Raw genomic sequence first — 10749 nt, forward strand, 5'->3', positions numbered from 1 at the left:
GAGAAATGGTATTAGCAACTTATTTTACGTAAACAGTTTTAAATTTATACGGAAGTGATCAAAGTTTTGTAACGTTATGCGATATTTGATTAGTATGCGATACTATTTTGTATGGATATTTAATATTTAGTATTAAAAACTATGTTTCCTTTTAAAATGCATTGCTTTCTATGTTTATTATCAATTTATTGGAAAACGATCGTATATCCTAGTACAGAATCAAACATGGACATTCGTATGAGGAGGTTAATTCCAAAGCCTTGATAGAAATTTTAAAAAAAACCTTTATGAATATATTTTATCATCAGGTGCTTCAGAAATAAATGTAATTAAATTTATATCCTACCTTTAAAACAGTGGTTCCCAATCAGTTTTTCTTTCGTACCACTTCAAGACAGACCTCAAACACGCATACGCCATATTGCAAGAATGAATAGTAAAAAATTTAATCAATTATTATCAAAATTTTTATTAAATTATCTTGGTCAAGAGATTGGCGCACACTTCTTGATGCTATTTCGCATTCTCCTGAGGGTACGCATACCGCTATTTGGGAAACACTGCTTCAGGAATGACAAGGTTCTAACACAAAGTTTATTAAATCAGTGTGTCCCAATAACAAACAAAATGTTTTTTTTTTAAATAATTTTTAAATAGAGTACTTTTCAATATATTACCATGCCAATTTTCAAAATATTTGCCAAGATTTCACCAGATTTTTTTAATGTATTTTAAAAAATACATTAGAAACCGGACAAATATTAAATGTAAAATTTAATCACACTTTGATAGTGACATTTAATAAATAACTGTCACTTCTTTATAGAGCCATTTTATTATTTTCCAAATATAGATTTTCCATATACTTGAAATAATATTGCATATATTTTTTGTTTGTTTTTTCTATTATTTATAAAAAAATATATAAATAATTTTTTGACCAAAAATGTGTTTTTTTTTCTTCATTTGTATATAAGACTATTCAAAGACCATTTTTCATGATAACGTGGTTTGGAATTATCCTCCGCATACATAAATAATCTAAAATCTTCATATTGAGCATCAAACGATTTTATTTTATATACTGTGTGCATGCATAGATAAATTTTCTTTATAGTTGTTTTGTCAATATATATCAAATGATTTGCTTACATTTTCACTGTAATAATAATATTACATAATTCGGCATAAATTATGCCTACTTTTTACGTGGCTATAGCATTTTGTTTGATTCTATGAACGTTCATTGTAAAACCCGGGTTCTGGAATTCTTCAGATTCATTGGAGCAGTATTTATTCTTATTAATGATCAATTATTTACTTTCTGCACAGCACACCCCATAGTATAATATTTCTAATTTTCAGTTATGATGTTTATTTAATTTAAATGGACCGACTTACATAAATGTAACATCGTTTTAATTTAGACAGATTATTTTACATATTTGTAACATGGTTTTCATTTAAATGGACCGATCTTCATACACGTAAAAATATTTTAATTGAATCAATTTACGCACATAGTAACAATGTTTTTTTCTTATTTTTTCATTTAAATGGACCGATTTCCATAAATGTAACATGGTTTTGATTTAAATTGACCGATTTAAATTTTTTTAGGTTGTGACTATTTCTAAATAACTAACCATCACATTTTTCCTAGCGGGGTTGGGCAGAGAGCATAGAATGCCTTTATAATCCTTACATATAAACACTTCTTATTCGTCCAAGTGTCTTTTTATATATGTCTGTTAATTTCTCAGACTTTTGACAAATTTGCCAATGATTTCTACTTTTTATTTAATTGATTTAATTAACAATGTTCACATTTGATTGGATTTTGCCCTTTCATCATTCATCAGGTCAAAACACACAGGATTACACATAGTTGGGATGATCATTCGAGCAAAATTAGTCTCAATGATGTATGGACGGGATGTTATGTCAAATTTATTCAAAATATGGGAGACGTAGTGACATTGGTGGACTTCTCTGTATAATATATTGAAGTTTACTAGCAATTATCTATAGTACCGACATCACAATATAAATTTCAGTGGAATCCAAAAACTGATTTCAAAATTACTAAAATATGCCATCAGTTTTATCACATGAATTGATCGGAATTGTATTTTTATTAACAATATAAGTTAATTTTTTATTATTCAATGAAATTGTGAAAGAAATTGTTCTAAAAATAACCATCATCCATAAATGAACAAATTATCAAGCCTTGAAGGATGTTGAGGAATTTTTATTATAAATTAGCTGCACCCGGCCTCACGCTGCTGTGCTCAGTCTGGATAAATAGAAAAAACAGAAAACGCATTTGTTATATGTTTAATATTACAATACTTGCGATATGTTTTAGCAGCTGTCAAGATGTACGCTGCCCATCATGAGCAATGTTAGCATTGCGTAAAAATTGCAATAAAAAGGCTAGTTTTTTTTTTTACGTGAATACAAAACATGCTTGTATTTGAATGCAAAGTTGTGTCAGAATTTCAAAGCAATCAGTGAATGAGTTTTGGTGAATTAAGATTTTGATGAAATTAATAGATATTTTTTTTATTTAAAAGATTATAATTTAAAACATTTTTTGTTTTCACAATAACATCACTGCATACAATATTCTATTTATATTTTGATATCTGATTTCACACACTAGTCATTGGTTAAATCAAGTTTTTTTTGTTTGTTTTTTATTTTAATACAAACATGTTTGTATAAATATGTATGTTTTATCTATATATATCTATGAATACTTACCGATTTAAAACTATCCACTGTGTATTTCTTCAAAAGGTTTTTTTTTTAAATAGTGAAAATATTAAGCTGTCAAGCATATAGTGATATGACGGTCACAAACTCAAAAATATTGCTCTGAAAAAACTTATAGCAATTGTAATGCCGATAAATCCATATCTTATAACCTTCATTTGATTGTATGGAGTGAAAGACCTTGTGCGGGGTTTACATTACAGATAATATGCAGATAGTTCAAAATATTTTTTTTTTCTGGATTCACAATAGATGCAGTGTCATATACCGCTCACTCCTTGCAACAATGTCATATATCAAAAAACTTTATTTTTCAGTAGATGGTTTTTAAAGTTTAAAAATATAATAAAATGTATTAAAAATAAATATCAAGCCACTTATTGAACTTTTTACTGTGCAACAGATCTTTTTAGGTAAACCTGAAGGTTTTTTCTCCATTTAAAAAATATTAAGTATATTTAAAAAAATAATTAAACAATGCCTTTTCTTCAAAATGCAAAAACAACACTTTCTGCCCCGTAGCGGGTGAATATTAAGTTAAAATTATGCCGCTTTTGCTGGGGTGAAGTACATTTTCTGGGCATTCCGAAATCATGCACAGCTGAAAATTTACGATTGTTGATATATGACGTTGTTGAAAGGAGTGAGCGATATGTATATGTGAATCTAACGTCAAGCGTAATTGTGTGAATTTATATTATTAGATCTGAAGGAATGAACCATCCATAGTCGAATGAACTATCTGCCTGTTGACCGTGGTATAATATCCCGTGTAAGATCACTATGAATACATATTTAAGTTATTCAATTTAGAATTCTTACATTACATATATAATGTATGTAAAAAATAACAATATGCAGATCCGATCTATGCTGTGCAATTTTTGGATCACCAAAATATTAGACTACTGTGTTTTAAATAAATTTTTAATGTTAAATATTGATTTCTTTTTTCATATTCACATATCGTAGTCATACAGGAGAAAATGACAAACTAATAAAACGTAAAATGTTCAGGAGGGCCATTTAAATCACTTTTGCTTGGGAAGAAAATAAACATCAATGCAGTTAGTCATTTCTAATAAGTAATTTTTAATAAGTCAATTTATTATGCTTCCAAGTTGAAAATCCTTTGGGATTTTTTTCAGGGCGATATTAAGCCAGTAAGATATCAAAATAGTCTATGATCATGTTTTTGTAAAAAATGCACTTGGTCACTTTCTCCTGTATGACTACGATATGTAAATTATACATGTATATTTATAATTTCTCTTGATGCTTAAGTGCCTGACGATCAATAAAATTGCATATGTTTTCTAACAAGTAATTGATAAATGCAACAAGGGTTTATTGAAGTGATGGTTTGCGATGTCTGTGATGGAAAATGATGTGGCAATTTTGATCTCTGGTGTTCTTCATTATTTTATCTATGGTGCAAAGCAGCTGTCAAATTGAGCCTTTTATCTATGTTATCAAGAATCAAGTTAATTTTTTTTGCTAATTATATGGAATATTGTGCAAGTCTTTTAAAATATAAAAGAGACACAAACCCCGGTTGTGATTTGTTTTACCTTCAATAATATCTGGTGTCGTTATATTTAAATGCGATATCATTCTACATACTTCTAAATGGATTATATATGATTTTTCAGAGTTATAGAAAGTGAAATCAAACGATTATACTTACACATTTGTATTGGAAAAATGAACACATGCAATTGACTTTCATAAAAGCTGCCAATCTTGAAAACCTATTGTCAATCTTTATTGATGGTTCTGGGACTTACTTTTTTATAAAAGGTAGGTACCTTTATAGGTACCTAAATAATTATAAGTGGGTACTTAACCAAAATTCTATTTTTAAATTACGACTGGAGGTTTTGTTTTTCACCCACATATATGATTTTCAGCAAACAAAATTCGTACCTTTATAGGTACCTAAATAATTATAAGTGGGTACTTAACCAAAATTCTATTTTTAAATTACGACTGGAGGTTTTGTTTTTCACCCACACATATGATTTTTGGCAAACAAAATTCAACAGATTTTGAAGTACATATCTCAATTTTGTAAGGTAAAATTCAGAACTTAATTTATTATTATTTTTAAATATGCCAACTAGTACTGTGTTGTAATAAACAAATTGAAACTGTCTAATGAATTTGTTAGAAACATATTAATATTGTAAGACAATGAGAATATTCTTTTAGGATGGTTTATGAGAATTGATGAATTTAGATGAATTATGAGAAGTTTTTACGGTGATAATAAAATGAAATTACAATAATTACATAATATTATTTATTTTTGTGCATACTTGACAGTAAACCCTTAATTTAAATAAAATAATACCTTGAGAAACTCAAGCCTATTTATACTATAGTAAAAAAAATAGTCCACCTCCGTAGTGTAATGGTCAGCACGCTCGGCTACCGTTCTGGAGGTCCCGGGTTCGATTCCCAAGGGGGGTAAAATAAATATAAGTGATTTTTTCACTGTAATATTTATTCAATATTACCCTGGACTGGTACCTGAAGCGGAGGGCTGATCACCTTTCCTTCCTGTGTAAACAATCAAGATAACACTGCGTTTATATGACGCAGTGCCCTATGCACCATTGAGTGCGGATAAGGGTTTAAAAAAAATAGACTGGGTTAAATTTACCTTTTTATTCTTGGCACTTGTTGATCAAACATTGCCTTATGAATCCAAGTCAATATACCAAGCAATGCTCGTCATTACATATTTTAGTATAAACTTTTTGGTTTAAACGTGGACTGGTGTAATGTGAGTCCACAAGTTGGATACAAGCGATCGCTTGTATTTTGTCTGCAACTCTGGGATGATGAATGTAGAAATAAATAACTTTGCTGATGAGGGTTTGGTTGGTAGTCATAATAAATTTAAAAACAAGCCTTTCAAACCATAAATAATTTCTTGATAACACTCCTTATCATTTATTGTTCACATTATACCACTTTAATTAAATTAGTATTAAGCAAAGTGAACGATGAATGATAAAGAGAGTGTTATATTACCATGCCACAATGTTAACAATCCTTTAAATTATACAAAAAAATCTTGATTAAAATCTCTAGCTGCAATTTTATTCACAAGGAAGGATTGTAAAAAAAATGTGATTTCACTCACCTATGTACAATTCCAATTGTTGAAATTAAAATTTAAAATTAAAAAGTATGGCGTGGTATTGGTCTTATATATGGTCTTAAAATCGTTTGATGCAAATCTATTTGTAGTAGGCTTATTCAAGACCCATTGACCAATTACAAAAGAATCAATATACTTGCAGCATTCAAATTTACCTGATTTTGGACCATACACACATGGCCCTCCTGCATGGTAGTTAAAACGATAGTCATTACACCACGGAGGAGGACAAATATATATATATATATATATACAGTGGGTGGCCATATTATTAGGGACACTTCGAATTTCCTGTAATTTTCATTATTAAATGAATTTAATGAGCAAATAATTTGTTTTTTTGAAAAAAATTTTATTGATTGGGGTGCTTTATTTAGAATTTAGAAATTATATTATCATGGATTTAATAATACCAATTTATTTTTATCATAAAAAGTGATTATTCAACAATTTTAAAAAAAATCTTAATTTTTAGTAATAACACCCTTTGCTGCGATTACTACCTCCAAACGTCAGGGCATACTTTTTATGCAGATTGTTGCATTGTGCCAGAGATTAGGGTTATTATGCCATACTCTGATAAGAGTTTCTATCATTTGCCGCTTGGTGGTGATGACTTCTTTAGCAATCTCACGTTTCGTTAGTTCCCAAAGGTTTTCAATGGGGTTCATATCCAGCAAATTCCCCGGGTAAGGCAAAACACAGGTTTTTTTCAGCCAAAAATGTGATAACACTCCTGGCTTTATGACACGATACCGAATCATGCATTAACACATTCTCTTCATCGCCAGGGAACCATTCTTGAGCCTCGGCTGGAGTCGACTTTTCAGTACTCGCTGGTACTGGTCTTGCCTCATGGTCCCTTCCATGATAAAGAGGCATCCCATACCCTTAAATGAGATCACGGACCATAACTTTATGCTAACAGGGTGTTTTTAACCCTCTCCACAAGGCATTCTGGGCGGAATTTTTCTCCTGGGCCACGTCAGAAAAATGAGGTTTTTTCCACCAAAATTTTAAATGTTGACTCGTCCAAGAAGCAGACCTGTAATGTATTACCATAATAGCAAAAATACATATATTTTTTATCTTCTTAATTTATTATACGAATACAAGTCATAAATACTCGATTCCAGTCCGAAACAGTCACATTCCGGTGTTCTTTGGCCCATAGGAGTCGTTTTTCTTCATGCCTCAGTCAGGCGTAGTTTTTTGGTTGGACGTTGACCCATTAGATTTACTTCAACTAACCGTCTCTGAACTGTCCTTTTGGATTTGTTGATTCCTTCATCGTTTATCAACAGAAATTAACAACAATTAGACAATCAAAAGTCTTTATACGATTTTGGAAATAGATGTCCCTGATTTTATGGGCACCACGCGGAGTTGTGATGCTTTTTCTGCCTTTTTTTCCGACGCGGGCTGATTCTAGACGCAGGTTTTTATCAATTTTTCTTTGTATCCGATGGATTCCTGACTTCGAAACATCTATAAGTGCTGCTATTTCTCTCTGGAAATATGTGAAATGAAGTAATAAGGTTATAACTTCCCTATATTTTCTCGGAGATATGTTTGAAGACTTGCCCATACTTAAATTGAGAATATTATGGTTCAGTTCAAATTAAATTGAATTTTATTTAAAAATTCATTGAAATTAACTTATTGAATTAGCAAAACTAATAAATTATTAAACAACACTTACGTTTTTATGGTCTTGAACTCAAAAAACTTACACGAAAATGGTTTAAAAAAATATTAACTGAGGTATTAAAAATATCATTTTTCACTAATCAACATCCAAATGAAAAAAAACTTACTTTTTTGATATTTTACAGTATTGATACATCTTCAAAATAATAATTATGATACCAGCAACAAAAATACATAAGAAAAAATAATTATAACTAATTAATTTGACCAAAAAATTCATTTAAACTTGAAAATTACAAAAAAGTACAAGTGTCCCTAATAATTTGGCCACCCACTGTATATATATATATATATATATATATATATATATATATATATATATATATATATATATATATATATATATATATATATATATATATATATATATATATATATATATATATATATATATATATATATATATATATATATATATATATATATATATATATATATATATATATATATATATATATATATATATATATATATATATATATATATATATATATATATATATATATATGTGTATGTATGATGATAACCTGTCCAGATATTGTGTTGTAAAGAAAATGAGTCAAATATCGCTTATCGTAATCTCCAAAAAAAACATGGAGTTTTTTATTTTAATTTTTATTCATATGAATTTCGATGGTATTTAACCATAGCTAACATCTTGTACTAATTGAGAAATGAAATAGTACAGACTAAATTCATGTAAAGTTACACTTGACATAAGACTGAAAGGGGCTAGCGAAGTAACGTTTCATTTCAGACGCATTGTGTCATCAATGGGTCGTCCTTATGAGACCACCTAGTGAATTTATGTGTAACCTATAATATTGCTTTTATACATTGAAGGATATGTCTTCTTTCGGGATTTTTCATTACATAAACATTTTAGTATCTATATAAAAAATGTGTAATTTTCTCTGAACATCAATTGCGACATTTCCTTGAGAATCTAATTTAAGGCCAGAATATTACATTGTAGTACTGTTACTTGGGTATCATTACTTTTATAAAAAATCAATGTTTTCATATGAGAATCAATATTGATCGGCTACTATTTGATCTTTATTTACTGGAATAAATAATCCTGTGCTTGTACAATTGATTGTAAGACTATTTATTTTATTTATAGATTTGGCGTTTAATTTGTAGAACTCCATTTTGATTTATATATTAAATGTTCAAATCAAACACCCATTTTTTGGGTCTACTAAGTTATATTTTATTATTTAAAAAAACAAAATTAATTTTGTGACGATTGTGGCTAGTTATGGCATTTTCAAACAAATTCGTTTGAAAATGCCATAACTAGTCGAAACAATTGTCACAAAATTAATTTTTTGTGTTTTTTTTAAAACAATAAAATACAACTTCGTAGACTAAAAAAATCAGTGTTCGATTTTAACATTTAATATAAAAGCCATTTATTTTATTTTTTATGTGTATAAAGTTTTCAAAATACATAATAATTTTGTAAAATATTAAATTTTGATTAAGTTTATCGACAGTCACAATAAAACCAATATACTCTGTACTGTAATCCCTCAATACTATTTACAGATTTTTTCAATTGGAGATGAAATCATTTTCAATAGTTTTGATTTTGAAAAATTAAGGCAATTTGTGTCAGGAGGGAATACTGTATACCCATTTTTAAATAGTTTTTTTTTTCTTCCAAAGGTAGTGGTGTGCTTTCTCGTTACACATATGTTGTGTAACAATCGCATATTATTTAAGACTAACTATGGCTACATTATGATTCAATTTATAAACTAAAGGAACCTAAAAGTACTAAGCTTCGGAATACATAAGTTCAATAGTAACCGATAATGTATCATTGTAATTGATGTTACACAGATATTTTAAAATAAACTATGATACAAGTAAATATTTTGTTACTCTTTTTTCCTCTTTCCTGAAAAGTTAAGAGTTACATATAAGCAGTGGCGTGCACAGATAATTAATTAGGGTAGGTAGTAAAGCAAGCTAGGTACTAGGGTAGGTACTGGTTGTGTTTTTATACGTCTCGCGGGTAAGTTAGGATAGGCACTGCTTTTCTGTCTATATGGAATGCACCCTCCCGCATATAAAGATATGCGTGAGACTCTCGCGCATTACAAGTGAACAGATTTTAGGTTCTAGAACCTTTTTTTTCTCTAGAAACATTTCTTTTTGGATTTGTTGACCATTTTTGTTATTTCAGGATTAGAAAATGGTTATGCGGAATTCAATTGAAGAATATCTCTCTTAATTAGATGAAAAATTTCTTTTATTCATAAATTTCCATTGATTCATACTGTAAGAAGAAAATATGGGTTTGTGATGTCTGAAGTATGATACATACAAATAATTTAGACTGCAAATTTTCTAAATAAACAAAGAATACTGCATCAATGGTAGTGCCTGGTCTGGTTATATACTGATCTTCGTCAGTGTTCAATTTTTAATTGAAATTTTCATCCGAAAATCTTATATCAATGGTCGAGCTTTGTTTGACTCGAGGTTAAAATCACTACTCAATCATTATTGCATTTCATTCAGTTCTTTTCCTGACAATAGGTGAAACACTGAATTTGTCAAAAAAAATTATTTGTGAAATATGTTGGGAGGAAAACGACCGGAAATAATAATAATATCCTGAGATAGTGACTTGATCATCCAGGGTGATATAATAAAGAAATATTCATATTATTTATCTCGACCTTGGATACTCAAAAGAGACCTTACTATCAATTGCTGTATTTAAAAAATAGTATTTTTTTAAAAAGAATTTATTTTTGCTATAAATCATACAAAAGATATCCTTATTTTTATATTTACATGATAAATTAACATATAATTTAAGATAAAAGCCTCAATACATTGGCGCAGGTACCATCAAGAAATTGCTACTGATTGCCAATGAGCTTATTTGGTATATATGTATTTACACATATTTAGGAAATATTGGGGATAAGTAAAGAAAACACATTACTAAGTACAAAATAATATTTACAAAGAAAACGTTTCCACATTATGGTTGTGACTTTGGTTAAGTACTCGTATTAGCAAGACGAAAACAGTGCAAGGTGTAGGTATTACCAAATATCACAGTT

This window comes from Brachycentrus maculatus, unplaced genomic scaffold (assembly GCF_059751285.1).
Source record: "Brachycentrus maculatus isolate JH-2025_06_01 unplaced genomic scaffold, ASM5975128v1 h1tg000301l, whole genome shotgun sequence".
Taxonomy (NCBI): domain Eukaryota; kingdom Metazoa; phylum Arthropoda; class Insecta; order Trichoptera; family Brachycentridae; genus Brachycentrus; species Brachycentrus maculatus.